Source organism: Triticum urartu, chromosome 1A, assembly GCF_056163025.1.
Source record: "Triticum urartu cultivar PI428250 chromosome 1A, HENAU_Tu73, whole genome shotgun sequence".
NCBI classification, from domain to species: Eukaryota; Viridiplantae; Streptophyta; class Magnoliopsida; order Poales; family Poaceae; genus Triticum; species Triticum urartu.
Window position 1 is genome coordinate 543,292,182 of NC_141873.1, and position 19,351 is coordinate 543,311,532.

The following is a 19,351-nucleotide window of genomic DNA, read 5'->3' on the forward strand; positions in this document are numbered from 1 at the left end:
AGCCAAGGGGAGGGGGCGGCCGACCAAGGAGGGCGCGCCAAGTGGGAGTCCTACTCCCACCGGGAGTAGGACTCCCTTCTTTCCTAGTTGGATAAGGAGAAGGGGAAAGAGGAGGAAGAGGGAAAGGAAAAGGGGGGGGGCGCCGCCCCCCTTCCCTTGTCCTATTCGGACTAGGAAGGGGAGGGGCGCGCGGCCACCTCTTGCCTCCTTTCCTCTTCTCCCTTAAGGCCCATGTAGGCCCAATAACCCCCCGGGGGGTTCCAGTAACCCCCCCGGTACTCCGGTAAAATCCCGATTTCACCCGGAACGATTCCGATATATAAATATAGGCTTCCAATATATCGATCTTTATGTCTCGACCATTTCGAGACTCCTCGTCATGTCCATGATCACATCCGTGACTCCGAACAACCTTCGGTACATCAAAATACATAAACTCATAATGAAACTGTCATCGTAACGTTAAGCGTGCGGACCCTACGGTTCGAGAACAATGTAGACATGACCGAGACACGTCTCCGGTCAATAACCAATAGCGGAACCTGGATGCTCATATTGGTTCCTACATATTCTACGAAGATCTTTATCGGTCAGACCGCATAACAACATACGTTGTTCCCTTTGTCATCGGTATGTTACTTGCCCGAGATTCGATCGTCGGTATCTCAATACCTAGTTCAATCTCGTTACCGGCAAGTCTCTTTACTCGTTCCGTAATACATCATTTCGCAACTAACTCATTAGTTGCAATGCTTGCAAGGCTTATGTGATGTGCATTACCGAGAGGGCCCAGAGATACCTCTTCGACAATCGGAGTGACAAATCCTAATCTCGAAATACGCCAACCCAACATGTACCTTTGGAGACACCTGTAGAGCACCTTTATAATCACCCATTTACGTTGTGACGTTTGGTAGCACACAAAGTGTTCCTCCGGCAAACGGGAGTTGCATAATCTCATAGTCATAGGAACATGTATAAGTCATGAAGAAAGCAATAGCAACATACTAAACGATCGGGTGCTAAGCTAATGGAATGGGTCATGTCAATCAGATCATTCACCTAATGATGTGATCCCATTAATCAAATAACAACTCTTTGTTCATGGTTAGGAAACATAACCATCTTTGATTAACGAGCTAGTCAAGTAGAGGCATACTAGTGACACTCTATTTGTCTATGTATTCACACATGTATTATGTTTCCGGTTAATACAATTCTAGCATGAATAATAAACATTTATCATGATATAAGGAAATAAATAATAACTTTATTATTGCCTCTAGGGCATATTTTCTTCAGCGGACGACCATCGAGTTTAAGTGTTACAACTCAAAGAACCAAATGTATCAAAACGAGAGTTGTAAATACGAAGCAAAATATAAAGCACCCGCCCATATGGACCCGTTTGAAGACTATCAAACTCATATGCTTCTCCCCCTTTTGTCAGTAAGGACCAAAAAGGTTTGAAGACATAGAGCATCTACTCATTCCCATGAAGAGTAGGTGAAGCAGCAGGGTCGTCGGTGGTGTTCGATGGTGCAGAAGAACTTGGAGCAGTGTCGAAGCATGCTGAAGGAGGTGGCGGTGAAGTGGCATCGTCTTCATCCTTGATCACTCTGGCATTCACAGTTGCAGCAGAGGAAGAGAACTCAGAGTCTTCAAGAGATGGAGTTCGTCGCAGCACGGCCCTTCGAGGAGGTGTGGAGTCAAACTTGAAGCGTTCAGAGAAGCTATCCTCTTGAAGATCATCTTCAGAGCACAGCAGCGTCAGCCCTTTCCATGTGCGTCGAGAGGTTTCATGGGCAACAAAAGCATTCTTGGTGGCAAGATTGCGAATGCGGTTGACATCCACCAAGAGGCTTTGCATTTGGCGCTTCAGCCAGTCATGATGCCTATCCTGTTTCTGATGAAGAGCCACCAGAAGCTCTCGGTCATTAAGAACATGAGTGCGCTTCTTGGGTCGTTGGGCAATTGTGCTGTCGGCGACTTCAGTAAGGGCAGGATGTGGTGCACGTGTAGTTCCAGCCAAAGGATACACACGAGTGACTGCTTCAACTCCTTCAATGTTCCGAGAAAAACTTTGATGCTCCGCATTCTGAAGACTTAGAGGTTCCTTGGCAGGCTCAGGATAAATGGCTTCAATAGACATATCCACATCAGGCAGAAAGATCCGATGATTGCGAGCAGATGGCTGATATGAGATAGCGGAGTGGAGTTTAATCAGCCGCATTATCCATGGAGCATAGAACTTCAAGCCGAAAAGATCAGAGCCTGATGCAGCAAGTTGGCAGATGAAGAAGTCCTGTGCATTGAAGCATTTGCCATGAAGAATATAGAAGACCAAGGTCTTTATTGCACCTTCCAGCTTGGCATGTGGAGAGTGTCCTTTGATGGGCCAGAGAGTTCGCCTTATGATGTGATAAATAGTCTTTGGCAGATACTCAAGGTCTTCAACAAAGAACTCTTTGGGATATGCAGCATCTTGGGGCAATGGCTTCATCATACTGAGCATCTGACTCATGTTGGGTTCAGACTTCTGAAAGATGCTTTCCACAGCTTCACTGTGAATCTGACAGCCAGTTCCGTAGAGATCGCCAGGAGTGGGTAGACCAGTGAGCTCAATGATGTCAAAGGCTTTGGCTTCATGATGAACATTTCCTGTCATCCACTCCAGGACCCAAGTCTTCGGATCTCTGTTGTACCCGCGGATGTGAAGTGTGGCATAGAATTGGAGCAGCAACTCTTCATTCCAATGCTCTTGGTCGGTGACGAACGGCAGCAATCCAACCTCTTTGAAGCAATCCAGAGTTTCTTCCAGACAGGGCAGACAAGCTATTGCTTCAATGTCAAGACGCTTGTGTGGGAAGATGCGAACTTGATTGTATAGAATGCAGGAGTAATAGCTTCGCTGTGGATAGATCCAGAACCGATCAGATGATATTCTTTCCCTTGAGTAGGGGTTCTTGGAGCTATTGAAGAAAGTGTTGTCTGCTTTGAAGCCATTTACATTGAAGGATCCAGGTGCTGATGCAGGACCTGGAAACCTGGGCAATCTTGGGATTGGCTTCTGTACCTGAGGACTGTGCTCAACATGATAGTCGAACTGAGGACCAGCAGCAGGCACAGGAACAGAAGCAGTGGGATCAGTGGCTTCACTGACTTCTGGTACTTGGGTTGGTGAAGGCTCCACATTAGCTTCAGCCATAACAGTGTCAGTGGCTTCATTGGTGTTGGTGGTGGCAGCCTCAAGATTCCCGACCTCCACTTGACGAGCTGGAGGGTCGGTCACAGTCACGTTCTCCTCGAGAATAGCTTCTTGGTGGGACGGGGGAGTAGCAGCTTTTGGGGTTTCTTCTTCATCGGCTGATGCAGCCGGAATGTCTTCAGCAGCTTTAGCTTCAGACTCAGAGACTGGAGGCCTTGGTACTTTGCGAAGCCTGCGTAACGCTGGCGACGCCTGTGGAGTTGGAGTTGGCTGGGCCTCAAAGTCTTCTTCCTCTTGTGCTTGTGGGCGATCAGCCCATGATGCATCCTGAGCAATTGGCGTCAGAGGACGACCAATGCTGATGAGTTCGCTGTGCGTTAGCACAGACGATGATACCTGTTGGTGCTCGAGCTGAGGAAGAACTGCATCATCTTCAACATAGTCATGGTGACCAATGTCTTCAGTAGCGATGGGATCAGCTGCTGAAAAGTCTTCAGCTTCATGAGCCTCTGTGAAAGCAGGCTCATGGACAGTCAGTTGACGTTCTTGAGGTTCAGCGTCAGGGCGAACCATGGAGATGGGTTCAACAATCAAGGGCTCTGTGGGAGCAGCCCGTTCCTTCTTGGTATTCCACTTCTTCTTGGAGGGAGCCGTGGCAGAGGCTTCAGGATGTTTCCTCTTTCTGGCTTCAGCCTCAGCAGTCCTCGTCTTCTTCAGCTCTGAAGCGGTTGACCGGACCTTTGGCTTCGAGCCAGACATGCTAGTTGGGAAGACAATGGAATCTTCTTCCTGGCTTGGTGCGTCGGGTTCGGCCATAGCGGGCTTCTTCTTCTTCTTCTTTGCAGCCATCCTGGGGTCGATGCCAGGACGCCCAAGGGCCTTGCGCTTCTCAGCCTCATTGTAGGCTTGCACACACTTGTCAGCCAGACTCTTCATGCGCTCACGAGAACCTTGAGCTTCTTTACGCTTCTTGAGAAAGGCTTCTTTAAGCTCGTGCAGCATGAGCTTGAAGTTCTTGACCTCTTGTACACTGAGCTTGGCCATATGCTTCTTGAACTGAGCCTTTTCATAGTCAATTTTTTGCTTCAGTTCGACGATGCACTGAGCGAGAGCTAGCTCTGAAGCAATGGCGCCATGGAAGGTGACACTGAGACCAATGGGAAGTTGCAGGTCTTTGAAGCTAAGGTTGGGCGTTTCAAACCACTCATCAATGAAGTCGTGGATGATTGCCACGTCAAAGAGAGGAAAATTGTTGAAGATTTCTGCTTCTTCTTTGCTCTTGATCAGCTGCTCAAGAGCGTCATCTGCAAGATCTTCATCACTGGACAGATCAATGGCATCGTTGCGCAGAATGGCAGCAGCTGTCAGTTCTTGGCCGGTGTGTGGCAGAGGCATCTTGACTTTCTGGGGCTTGGAGATACGTGACAAATCTTCAGACTGCACACTGTCTTCAGGAGGTGAAGTGGCCAGTGGCTTCGCCCGTGAGATTTTTGGTGCAGAGGCAGGCTTTGAAGCTTTTGGCTGCTTCAGTTTCTTTGGCTTTGGCGCGGCAGGCGCTTTATCTGATTCAGCGTCATCTGCAGGCTCATTCACGGCTGTCCCTTGAACCAAGATATGGGTGATGAGACCTTCAAGGTTGTAGAAAGGACCGATGACATTGGGTTCTGCATCGCGTGTGCCGTCAGCCCGGGGAGCAGAAGGACGAGGGTTGAAGTCTAGTCCCAATGACTTCTTGTTTTCCTTGGCCGATGCCTTTGCGTGTTGGAAGTTGCGCTTGAAGAGATTATCGTCACGACACCATAGCAATGATGATGGGTCGGCATCTTCAGGCTGAGGTCCACGGACCATACACGGATAGAAACCCTGAGCAATAGCTTCAGTTTTGTTCTTGGGTGGAAGGCCTCGGAAGAGAATATCACCCCAAGGACTTTTGATAGCACTCTTCTCAGCATATTCCTTGGTCACGAATCTGTATTTGTACCACTGTTCTGCCCAATATCTTCGAATCCACTGGATTCGGGTCTTGCGCTGATTATAATCCTCTTCAGGATCTGTCTTGTAAAGCTCTGAGAGGTCATCAGGCAAATCTTTTGATGTTCCCCCACGACGCTGTCTGCCTCCCTTCCTGGCAGATTTCTCTGAAGCCATGAACTTTAAACTGAAAGGCTTCAATATGTTCAAAGGCTCCAAAGGCTTTCGCTTGCTGGACAAACAGGAACTGGCTTTGGGAGAATTTATATGATGCTGTAAGAATTCTGCAAATGAATGCAGACTATGAGAACCAAGGGATTCTCCCACGGACATGTACCTATGACAGCATTAAGGTGCGAGGGAAGGGGAAGAGGTCATATGCATTCTCAGAAAATTTTGAAGATAAATCAGTTTAGGAGACGTTGACCTCATCATGCGAAGACATTCACTCATAGATAAGGAGTTGGTTCCAGATTTGTACGAATCCAGAGATCAGTACAAGTGAGGAATCTAACTACTTTGTGAAGCATAAGTGAATATACTAGGCATGTTATGAGATGCAGTATGAAAGAGATCCAACTTGTGTGAATAGAAACTGCTTGTGGTAGAAAGTGACAAAGCTATAGGATCAAAGGGGTCGTAAAAAGGAAGTTTTATTTACCACACGAAGAACTGCTAGACGGAGTGGAAGAGGAGGCCGAGCAGTTCGATCTTTCGTGCCCTAACTTGGCGACGGAGGACACCTACGGCGACGGCGGAGAAGATGATGTCCGCGGTCGGCGTGAAGACGACGTCGGAGAGGTTGCGGCAGCGAAGCGCTTCGTCGCCGGCGTCGTCGAGGGCTGGCGGTGGCACTAGGGTTCGTGCGAGAGTGGAAGAAGAGATAATGACTGCGGTGAGGCGTGTATTTATAGGTACAGGGGCGGCTCAGTGTTATTACACAGGTGCCCCTAGCGATTCACATCTGAGGAACACGTGGCCATCATGCAGCATGTCGGAGGTTGTTCCACGTCTCACGCACGCCTGGATTGTCGGGTGGTTGTTGCCATTTCTCCGGGTTTCAGGTGAAGGAATGAGCATTGAAAACGGACTTAATGTTTGTCTCTGTATCTTCTGCTGACAAGGACGCAGAGAAGACATTCGACAGTTTCAATAGAATGCATATGACTTGGAGAGATAGAGCTTGAGATAGAAAGCATAGAGAGGTTAGGGTCCGATCACATTCACTTAGTTCAAAAGACTCAACACGAAGACATAGCTATAAGTGAATGCTGTAGAGGACAGAACACTAGTATATATATATATATATATTCAACATAGTGAAGATAATCATGAAGACATGTTGAAATTGAAGCCAAACCAAATGTGAGGACATAGCAAATGTAATGCCATGAGTGAAACACTTCAAACAGAACCTTTGGTGGTGGCGTTACCCACCGTATAGGAAGTATTAGACCCAGACACGGCGCACAATTATCGTGGCGCTCCGAAGTCAAATTCCATATTGATATATTCACACTTAGAATGTATGTCTTCATTGATTGAGGATATACTATACTTCGTGTGTTGCACATCTAAGTCATCAATATGCATAAGTGTTAGGATGTGTGCCTGATCACGGGACATTTGAGGATTCCAAGATATTTAGCTCACACCGTAACTTGCAAAATCTCTTCTCATCCAAGGGCTTGGTGAAGATATCTGCCAATTGTTCTTCAGTGTTGACATGTATGATATCAATGTCTTCCTTCACAACATGATCTCTGAGAAAGTGATGACGAATTTCAATGTGCTTTGTCTTCGAGTGCTGAACTGGGTTGTTGGCAATCTTGATGGCGCTTTCGTTGTCGCAGTAGAGTGACACTTGCTTCAGATGAATGCCATAGTCCTTGAGTGTTTGCTGTTGGAAATATGCCCTAGAGGCAATAATAAAAGCATTATTATTATATTTCTTTGTTCATGATAATTGTCTTTATTCATGCTATAACTGTATTATCCGGAAATCGTAATACACGTGTGAATACATAGACCATAATATGTCCCTAGTAAGCCTCTAGTTGACTAGCTCATTGATCAACAGATAGTCATGATTTCCTGGCTATGGACATTGGATGTCATTGATAACGGGATCACATCATTAGGAGAATGATGTGATGGACAAGACCCAATCCTAAGCATAGTACAAAGATCGTGTAGTTCGTTTGCTAGAGCTTTTCCAATGTCAAGTATCTTTTCCTTTGACCATGAGATCGTGTAACTCCCGGATACCGTAGGAGTGCTTTGGGTGTATCAAACGTCACAACGTAACTGGGTGACTATAAAGGTGCATTACAGGTATTTCCGAAAGTGTCTGTTGGGTTGACACGGATCGAGACTGGGATTTGTCACTCCATATAACGGAGAGGTATCACTGGGCCCACTCGGTAATGCATCATCATTATGAGCTCAAGGTGACCAAGTGGTTGATCACGGGATCATGCATTACGGTACGAGTAAAGTGACTTGCCGGTAACGAGATTGAACAAGGTATTGGGATACCGACGATCGAGTCTCGGGCAAGTAACATACCGATTGACAAAGGGAATTGTATACGGGGTTGATTAATCCTCGACATCGTGGTTCATCCGATGAGATCATCGTGGAGCATGTGGGAGCCATCATGGGTATCTAGATCCCGCTGTTGGTTATTGACTGGAGAGTCGTCTCGGTCATGTCAGCTTGTCTCCCGAACCCGTAGGGTCTACACACTTAAGGTTCGGTGACGCTAGGGTTATGAAGATATGTGTATGCAGTAACCCGAATGTTGTTCGGAGTCCCGGATGAGATCCCGGACGTCACGAGGAGTTCCGGAATGGTCCGGAGGTAAAGAATTATATATAGGAAGTGCTGTTTCGGCCATCGGGACAAGTTTCGGGGTTATCGGTATTGTACCGGGACCACCGGAGGAGTCCCGGGGGCCCACCGGGTGGGGCCACCTGTCCCGGGGGGCCACATGGGCTGTAGGGGGTGCGCCTTGGCCTTCATGGGCCAAGGGAACCAGCCCTACTAGGCCCATGCGCCTAGGGTTTCCACCACGGAGGAGTCCAAGTGGTGGAAGGCACCCCGAGGTGCCTTGGGGGGGAGGGAAACCCTCTCTTGGCCGCCGCACCTAGGAGATTGGATCTCCTAGGCTGCGCACCACCCCCCTTTGGCCCTCCTATATATAGTGGGGGAGAGGAGGAATTTCAGACCTCAGCCTTTGGTGCTTCCTCTCTCCCCGTTACGTCTCTCTCTCGTAGTATAGGCGAAGCCCTGCTACTGTGACGCCCTGCATCCACCACCACGCCGTCGTGCTGCTGGATCTTCATCAACCTCTCTTCCCCCCTTGCTGGATCAAGAAAGGAGGAGACGTCATCCGTTCCGTACGTGTGTTGAACGCGGAGGCATCGTCCGTTCGGTGCTTGATCATCGGTGATTTGAATCACGTCGTGTTCGACTACATCATCCCCGTTCTTTGAATGCTTCCGCTCGCGATCTACAAGGTACGTAGATGCATCTAATCACTCGTTGCTAGATGAACTCCTAGATGGATCTTGGTGAAACGAGTAGGAAATTTTTTGTTTTCTGCAACGTTCCCCAACATTTGCTTCATCCACAGAAGCTGAGCGCAGCAAGATCCAGCAGCAATGTATTCAGATTCAGCAGTGGAGAGAGATACACAGTTCTGCTTCTTTGAAGACCAACATACAAGTGATCGTCCCAGAAAATGACATGTGCCTGATGTAGACTTGCGATCCACCTTGTCACCAGCATAATCAGCATCCGAGAATCCAACCAGATCAAACTCTGAGCCTTTTGGATACCATAATCCTAGAGTTGGGGTGTGAGCCAAATATCGAAGAATTCGCTTCACAGCTAAGTGATGCGACTCCTTTGGTGCCGCTTGGAATCGAGCACACATGCAAACACTAAGCATAATATCTGGCCTAGATGCACATAGATAAAGTAAAGAACCAATCATGGAGCGGTATACCTTTTGATCGAACTCTTTACCATTGTCGTCGGGACCCAGATGATGTTTGGCTGGCATTGGCGTCGTGAAGCCTTTGCAGTCTTGCATACTGAACTTCTTCAGGCAATCTTTGAGATACTTCTCTTGAGATATGAAGATGCCGTTGCGTTGCTGTCGTATTTGAAGACCGAGGAAGAACTTCAGCTCTCCCATCATGGACATCTGATATTGCTCTTGCATCATATATCCAAACTCTTCACTGTATTTCTGATTGGTGTAGCCGAAGATAATGTCATCCACATATATTTGGCACACAAACAGTTCCCCATCATATGTCTCCGTGAAGAGAGTGGGGTTGAGGGAACCAGGTGTGAAGCCTTTGCTCTTCAGGAAGTATTTGAGTGTGTCATACCAAGCCCGAGGGGCTTGTTTCAGGCCATACAGTGCCTTGTTGAGCTTGTATACCATGTCAGGATGTTTTGGATCTTCAAAGCTAGGCGGTTGTGCAACATACACTTCTTCTTCAATCTTGCCATTGAGAAAAGCACTCTTCACATCCATTTGATATAGAAGTATGTTATGATGATTTGCATAGGCCAGCAGTATGCGTATGGCTTCAAGTCGAGCCACAGGAGAAAATGTTTCATCGAAGTCAATGCCTTCCACTTGAGTATATCCTTGAGCAACGAGACGAGCTTTGTTTCTGACAACTTGACCATGCTCATCTTGCTTGTTGCGGTATATCCATTTGGTGCCTATTATATTGTGCTTCCGAGGATCAGGACGCTTAACCAGTTCCCATACATTATTTAGCTCAAACTGTTGAAGATCTTCTTGCATAGCTTGAATCCATTCAGGTTCCATGAAGGCTTCTTCAACTTTCTTGGGTTCTGTTATTGAGACGAATGCGAAGTGCCCACAGAAATTTGCTAGCTGAGTTGCCCTTGAACGAGTGAGCGGACCAGGTGCATTGATGCTATCAATTATTCTCTCAATCTGCACTTCATTGGCAACACGAGGATGTACAGGGTAAGGATTTTGCTCTTGCTGATCATTGTCGTTGTTAGAGGGATTGTCTTCAGGCTGAGCATTGTCTTTAGGTTGATCAGGTGCGGATATGATAAGTTCCTCTTCAGGTTGAGCTTCAGAGAGTATGATTTCTCCAGTTCCCATTAGTTTGATTGATTCACTGGATGGAACTTCATCTAGCACATTTGGCATGTGCTCTCTTTGTGAACCGTTAGTCTCATCGAACCGCACATCCACTGTTTCAACCACTTTATAATGAAAGAGATTGAAGACTCTGTAGGAGTGCGAATCCTTTCCATATCCAAGCATAAAACCCTCATGTGCTTTTGGTGCAAATTTTGAAGTGTGATGTGGATCCCTGATCCAGCACCTGGCGCCAAATACTCTGAAGTAACTGACATTTGGCTTCTTGCCAGTAAGGAGCTCATAAGATGTCTTATTCAGAAGCTTGTAAAGATAAACACGATTGATTGTATGGCATGCAGTATCAATGGCTTCAGGCCAGAATTTTCTTGGAGTCTTGTATTCATCAAGCATCGTTCGGACCATCTCAATGAGTGTTCTGTTCTTGCGTTCGACGACGCCATTCTGTTGTGGCGTGTACGGGGCTGAGAATTCATGTGTGATGCCCAAAGTATCAAGATATGTATCAAGGCCAGTGTTCTTGAATTCAGTGCCATTGTCACTTCTGATGTGCTTTATCTTGGCGCCATAGTTGTTCATTGCTCGATTGGCGAAGCGTCTGAAGACATCCTGCACTTCAGTCCTGTAGAGGATTATGTGCACCCAAGTATATCTAGAATAATCATCAACAATGACAAAGTCATAGAGACAAGCAGTAGTAGTAAGAGTTGAGTAATGAGTGGGACCGAAGAGATCCATGTGGAGCAGTTCAAAGGGTCGAGTTGTTGTCATGATTGTCTTCGAGGGATGCTTGGCCCTCGTCATCTTTCCTGCTTCACAGGCACCGCATAAGTGATCTTTCTTGAACTTGACGCCCTCGATGCCTATGACATGCTTCTTCTTTGCAAGGGTGCGGAGGTTCCTCATGCCAGCATGCCCTAGCCTCCGATGCCAGAGCCAGCATTCTGAAGCTTTTGCTAGAAGACATACGGCAAGCTATGGTCCTGCTGAGAAATCTACCACATACAAATCATCTTTCCAATACCCTTCAAACACTAGAGACTTGTCAGATTCCATTAGAACAAGGCAACGATATTTTCCAAACATTACGATCATGTTTAAATCACAAAGCATTGAGACAGGCATTAAGTTGAAACCAAGGGATTCAACAAGCATGACTTTATCCATGTGTTGATCCTTTGAGATTGCAACTCTACCTAGACCCAATACCTTACTTTTACCAGTGTCAGCAAATGTGATGTGACTCTTGTCGGATGGACGTAAGGTTGAGTCCATAAGAAGGCTTCTCTTGCCAGTCATGTGATTGGTACACCCACTATCAATAATCCATTCTGAAGCTGCTGGTGTCGTACCCTACAGTGCAGTTAGGGGGATAGGCTTCACGAAGAGAATTGTGAAGCAAAAACATTTGACGAACAAGTAGGTTATGAAAGCTTAGATTAAGATTTGGACTGATAGGACGAGTAGCAAGCGATTCAGGAACGAAGTACATAGTAAGACCATTTGGGCATTTGATCTTGTGCCCTACAAGATGTTTAAGGTCCCCAGCAATAGTGTCAAACGATTTTGGTTTTCTGCTGGAGACCCGTCCCTGCAAAAGAGAGTTAAGCTTTCTTAGCCACCCACATCTTCAAGGGTGGCTTAGAAGCGATAAGTCTAAGTGCAGCATCTGAGAACTTTGGCTTTGGAGCCCTAGCAAAAAGTCTTGCAGGTGGACAATAGTACTCATAAGAATAAGCAAAATAGTTCTTGGTCTTATGAACATGGCGGTTCGATGAACCGCGCTCATATTCGTAGGCCTGAGTATGGTTTCCCTGCAAAACATTTGCGTTAGCGCGACTCAGGTGAGTCCTCTGTCTGTATGAAGCCTTTGGGTCATATGAAGCCTGTGGTCTGGGGTTTGTCTTCTTCACCTGTCGTGTCATGATGACATTCACAGGAAGATTCTCCAAACACCTTTTCGGCACCCAGATCTTCTTCATAGGCGGTCCATTCCTGTAGTTAGTACCATTATACCTGACAAACACTTCACCATTCTGATTCTTAAACAGTTTATAGTTTGCATCAAAGGATTCATCAATGACAATGAGGTTAGCACAAGTGAAGCCAGATAGATTGGATAGATCTGCTGAAGGTTCCTTTGCAGCAACCCATGTGGTTTTGGGGTACTGCTCAGGTTTCCAGTAAGAGCCATCAACATTTATTTTCCTTACGAACCCAACACCCTCTTTCCTCGGGTTTCGGTTCAGGATCTGCCTTTTGAGGACATCACATAGTGTCTGATGCCCTTTAAGACTTTTGTACATCCCTGTTTCAAGCAATGTCTTCAACCTAGCATTCTCATCAGCAATAGCAGTGGTATCCTCAGCAGAGGGATTAGTTCCCACATCAACAGTTGAAGATATTGCAACAGTAGCAGCAGTAGAACATTCAGCAACAGAAGTTGCATTACCACGCTCAATCCATTTAAGACATGGTGGTTCAAATCCTTCCTGAGCGAAACTGATCTGTTCGGCGCGAAGTGACTCGTTTTCCTTTTGAAGATCTTCATGAGCCGCTCTCAATTTCTCAAGATCTTGCTTCCTTTGAAGATAATCATAGGAAAGCTTTTCATGAGATGTTGAGAGCGTTTCATGACGACTTTCAAGTTCCTCATACTTAACGTGAAGATTTTTTATGTCTTCAATTAAGGACTCAGATCGAGTCATTTCAGCGCCTAACAGATCATCGCTTTTGTCTAACAGTTTTTGAATATGTTCCATAGCTTTTTGTTGTTCAGTTGCAATTTTAGCAAGTGTTTTGTAGCTGGGTTTTGAACCACAATCAGAGTCATCTTCACTAGATGTTTGATATTGAGTAGCGCGTGTGTTTACCTTGGCACCACGTGCCATGAAGCAGTAGGTAGGAGCGGAGTAGTCCTTGTCATTTGCATCAGTGTCAGTGATGAAGTCATTGTCTTCAGTGTTGAAGATGGACTTGGCAACGTATGTTGTAGCCAGACTAGCAACGCCAGAATCGGACTCCTCCTCAGACTCCACCTCCGCCTCCTCAGAAGCGGACTCCTTCTCTGAATCCATTTCCTTGCCAACAAACGCACGTGTCTTGCCAGATGAGCTCTTCTTGTGTGATAAAGACTTTGAGGAAGACTTGGAAGAAGACTTTGAGTATTTCTTCTTCTTCTTGTCGTCAGAGTCATATTCCTTGCTCTTCTTCTTCTTTTTGTTCTCATTGTCCCACTGCGGACACTCAGAGATGAAGTGGCCAGATTTCTTGCACTTGTGACATGTTTTCTTCTTGTAGTCATGAGCAGAAGCTTCATCATTCCTTGAGCTTGATCGTGAAGACTTTCTAAAACCTTTCTTCTTGGTCAATTTTTGGAACTTCTTCACAAGCATAGCAAGTTCCCTTCCAATGTCTTCAGGATCATCAGAACTGCTGTCAGATTCTTCTTCAGATTCTTCTTCTTCAGACGAGTTCGCCCATAGTTTGGACCGTAGATATCTCTTTTCTCGGAAAGCTGAAACTCATGTGTGTTGAGCCTCTCAAGTATGTCAGACGGATCGAGTGTCTTGAAATCAGGACATTCTTGAATCATGAGGGCTAGGGTGTCAAACAAACTGTCAAGTGATCTCAGTAGTGTCTTGACGACTTCATGCTTGGTGATCTCAGTAGCACCGAGGGCTTGAAACTCATTTGTGATGTCAGTGAGTCGATCAAATGTGAGCTGGACATTCTCATTGTCATTTCGCTTGAAGCGGTTGAAGAGGTTGCGAAGGACACTAATTCTCTGATCTCTCTGAGTTGAGACGCCTTCATTGACCTTGGAGAGCCAGTCCCAGACTAGCTTAGATGTTTCCAAAGCACTCACGCGGCCATACTGTCCTTTGGTCAGATGACCACAGATGATATTCTTGGCAGTAGAGTCCAGTTGAACGAACTTCTTGATGTGAGCAACAGTAACACCTTCTCTAGCCTTGGGAATGCCGTTCTTGACGACATACCATATGTCGACGTCAATGGCTTCAAGATGCATGCGCATCTTATTCTTCCAGTAGGGATATTCAGTTCCATCGAAGACGGGGCACGCAGCGGAGACTTTAATTATCCCTGCAGTCGACATAGCTAAAACTCCAGGTGGTTAAACCGAATCACACAGAACAAGGGAGTACCTTGCTCTGATACCAATTGAAAGTGCGTTATATCGACTAGAGGGGGGTGAATAGGCGATTTTTATGAAAGTCTTCAAAACGTGAAAGTTTCGAAGACAAATGATAGAAATAAACCTATTACCATGCAACGGAAGGTAGACTACACTAGGCAAACCATAGTCAAGTATTCAATGAAGTGAAAGCACAATGACTAATAGCAGCAATGTAGTGAGGATCAGGTAGGAAGATATTATGAAGCCAAACAGAACACGCAGTCACTCAGTGAAGACAAAAGATAGTGCAATCATACGATGACTTCACAAGGACCAACAGTAAGTATAGGGAAGGGAAGGATGAAACCAGTGACTCATTGAAGACAATGATTTGTTGGACCAGTTCCAGTTGCTGTGACAACTGTACGTCTCGTTAGGGCGGCTAGGTATTTAAACCTGAGGACACACAGTCTCGGACACCCAGTCCTGAACACGCAGCTCAGGACACCCAGTCCTCACCGTATTCCCCTTGAGCTAAGGTCACACAGACCTCGCCCAATCACTCTGGTAAGTCTTCAAGGTAGACTCTCAAACCTTCACAGACTTCGTTCACCGGCGATCCACAATGTCTTTTGGATGCTCAGAACGCTACGCCTAACCGGCTGGAGGATTCACAATCCTCAAGTGTAATAAGTCTTCAGATCACACAGACAAGAAGACTTAAGTGATGCCTAACACTCTTAGGCTTTGGGTGGTTAGGGCTTTATCCTTGCAAGGAATTCTCTCTCAAAGGCTTCGAGGTGGGTTGCTCTCAAACGACAAAAGCCGTACTCTAACTCTGAGCATCCAACCATTTATGGTTGTAGGGGGGGCTATTTATAGCCACTAGGCAACCCGACCTGATTTGTCCGAAATGACCCTGGGTCACTAAGGAACTGACACGTGTTCCAACGGTCAGATTTCAAACTCACGCGACAGCTTTACTTGGGCTATAAGCAAAGCTGACTTGTCCGACTCTGGACAAGTTTCGCTCTCATAGTCTTCACTCGAAGACATAGGTTTTGGTTAAGCATCACTTCAGTCATTCTGACTGGTTCACTTGGACCCCACTTAACAGTACGGTGGTTCCTATGACTCAACAAAGAAGAAACAGAACTACAAAAGATCTAAGTCTTCGAGCTCCATAGGCTTCATGCGATGTCTTCTCTTGTCATAGTCTTCAATGAGAATATATTCATATACCACCTTTGACATCAATGTCTTCATACATTTTTAGGGGTCATCTCTGGTAGGAAAACCGAATCAATGAGGGTCTTCTACCTGTGTTATCCTGCAATTCTCACAAACACATCAGTCCCTCAACTAGGTTTGTCGTCAATACTCCAAAACCAACTAGGGGTGGCACTAGATGCACTTACAACAACCGCCTGGCTTTGAAGATCCAAAGCGTCCTGACATGGTATACAAACACAAAAAGGCACTGTATGGCCTGAAACAAGCCCCTCGGGCTTGGTATGACACACTCAAATACTTCCTGAAGAGCAAAGGCTTCACACCTGGTTCCCTCAACCCCACTCTCTTCACGAAGACATATGATGGGGAACTGTTTGTGTGCCAAATATATGTGGATGACATTATCTTCGGCTACACCAATCAGAAATACAGTGAAGAGTTTGGATATATGATGCAAGAGCAATATCAGATGTCCATGATGGGAGAGCTGAAGTTCTTCCTCGGTCTTCAAATACGACAGCAACGCAACGGCATCTTCATATCTCAAGAGAAGTATCTCAAAGATTGCCTGAAGAAGTTCAGTATGCAAGACTGCAAAGGCTTCACAACGCCAATGCCAGCCAAACATCATCTGGGTCCCGACGACAATGGTAAAGAGTTCGATCAAAAGGTATACCGCTCCATGATTGGTTCTTTACTTTATCTATGTGCATCTAGGCCAGATATTATGCTTAGTGTTTGCATGTGTGCTCGATTCCAAGCGGCACCAAAGGAGTCGCATCACTTAGCTGTGAAGTGAATTCTTCGATATTTGGCTCACACCCCAACTCTAGGGTTATGGTATCCAAAAGGCTCAGAGTTTGATCTGGTTGGATTCTCGGATGCTGATTATGCTGGTGACAAGGTGGATCGCAAGTCTACATCAGGCACATGTCATTTTCTGGGACGATCACTTGTATGCTGGTCTTCAAAGAAGCAGAACTGTGTATCTCTCTCCACTGTTGAATCTGAATACATTGCTACTGGATCTTGCTGCGCTCAGCTTCTGTGGATGAAGCAAACACTCAAGGACTATGGCATTCATCTGAAGCAAGTGTCACTCTACTACGACAACGAAAGCGCCATCAAGATTGCCAACAACCCAGTTCAGCACTCGAAGACAAAGCACATTGAGATTCGTCATCACTTTCTCAGAGATCATATTGTGAAGGAAGATATTGATATCATACACGTCAACACTGAAGAGCAATTGGCAGATATCTTCACCAAGCCCTTGGATGAGAAGAGATTTTGCAAGTTACGATGTGAGCTAAATATCTTGGAATCCTCAAATGTCCTGTGATCAGGCACACATCCTAACACTTATGCATATTGATGACTTAGATGTGCAACACACGAAGTAAAGTATATCTTCAATCAATGAAGACATGCATTCTAAGTGTTAATACATTAATGAGGAATTTGACTTCGGAGCGCCACGATAATTGTGCGTCATGTCTGGGTCTAATACTTCCTATACAGTGGGTAACGCCACCACCAAATGTTCTGTTTAAAGTGTTTCACTCATGGCGTTACATTTGCTATGTCTTCACATTTGGTTTGGCTTCAATGTCAACATGTCTTCATGATTATCTTCACTATGTTGATTATATATATATATACTAGTGTTCTGTCCTCTACAGCATTCACTTATAGCTATGTCTTCTTGTTGAATCTTTTGAACTAAGTGAATGTGATCGGACCCTAACCTCTCTATGCTTTCTATCTCAAACTTTATCTCTCCAAATCATATGCAATCTTTTGAACCTGTCAAATGTCTTCTCTGCGTCCTTATCAGCAGAAGATACAGAGACAAACATTAAGTCCGCTTTCAATGTAAATTCCTTCACCTGAAACCCGGAGAAGTGGGAACGACCACCCGACAATCCAGGCATGCGTGGGACGTGGAACAACCCCTGATATGCTGCATGATCGCCACGTGTTCCTCAGATGTGAATCGCCAGGGGCACCTGTGTAATAACACTGAGCCGCCCCTGTCCCTATAAATACGCGCCACACCAAAGTCATTATCTCTTCTTTCACTCTCGCACGAACCCTAGCGCCACCGCTAGCCCTCGACGACGCCGGCGACGAAGCGCTTAGCTGCCGCAACCTCTCCGATGCCATCTTCACGCCGACTGCGGACATCGTCTTCTCCGTCGTCACTGTAGGTGTTCTCCGTTAGGGCACGGACGATCGGACTGCTCGGCCTCCTCTTCCACTCCGTCTAGCAGTTCTTGTGGTAAATAAAACTTCCTTTTTACAGCCCCTTTGATCCTATAGATACGTCACTTTCTACCACAAGTGGTTTTTGTTCACACATGTTGGATCCACTTCATACTGCATCTCATAATATGCCTAGTGTATTCACTTATGCTTCACAAAGTAGTTAGATTCCTCACTTGTACTGATCCGTGGATTCGTACAAATCTGGAACCAACTCCTTATTTATGAGTGAATGTCTTCGCACGATGAGGTCAATGTCTTCTAAACTGATTTATCTTCAAAATCTTCTGAGAATGCATATGACCTCTTCCCCTTCCCTCGCACCTTAATGCTGTCACAGGTACATGTCCGTGGGAGAATCCCTTGGTTCTCATAGTCTGCATTCATTTGCAGAATTCTTACAGTATCACATAAATTCTCCCGAAGCCAGTTCCTATTTGTCCAGCAAGCGAAAGCCTTTGAACGTATTGAAGCCATTCAGTTTAAAGTTCATGGCTGCAGAGAAATCAGCAAGGAAGGGTGGCAGAAAGCGTCGAGGAGAAACATCAAGAGATCTGCCCGATGACCTCTCACAGATGTACAAGACAGATCCTGAAGAGGATTACAATCAGCGCAAGACACGAATCCAATGGATTCAACGATATTGGGCAGAACAGTGGTTCAAGTACAGATTTGTGACAAAGGAATATGCTGAAAAGAATGCCATCAAGCGACCATGGGGAGACATCCTCTACAAAAATCTTCAACCCAGGTCCAGAGATGAAGCCATTGAACAAGGCTTCTATCCCTGCATGGTCCATGGACCACAGCCTGCGGATGCTGATCCATCGTCACTGCTATGGTGTCGTGACGACAATCTGTTCAAGCGCAACTTTCAGTTTGTTCAGAACTCAGCGAAGCAGAACAAGAAGTCTTTGGGATTAGACTTCAACCCTGGTCCCTCTGCTCCCCATGCCGATGGAACTCGCGAAGCTGAACCCAATCTTCTTGGGCCCTTCTACAACTTGAAAGGTCTCATCACTCATATCATGGTTCAAGGGACAGCCGTGAATGAGCCTGCAAATGATGCTGAATTAGATGAAGCGCCTGCAGCGCCGAAGCCAAAGAAACTGAAGCAGCCTAAAGCTTCAAAGCCTGCCTCTGCACCAAAGATCTCACGGGCGAAGCCACTGGCTACTGCACCTCCTGAAGACAGTGTGCAGTCTGAAGATTTGTCACGCATCTCCAAGCCCCAGAAAGTCAAGATGCCTCTACCACACACCGGCCAAGAACTGACAGCTGCTGCTATTCTGCGCAACGATGCCATCGATCTGTCCAGTGATGAAGATCTTGCAGATGACGCTCTTGAGCAACTGATCAAGAGCAAAGA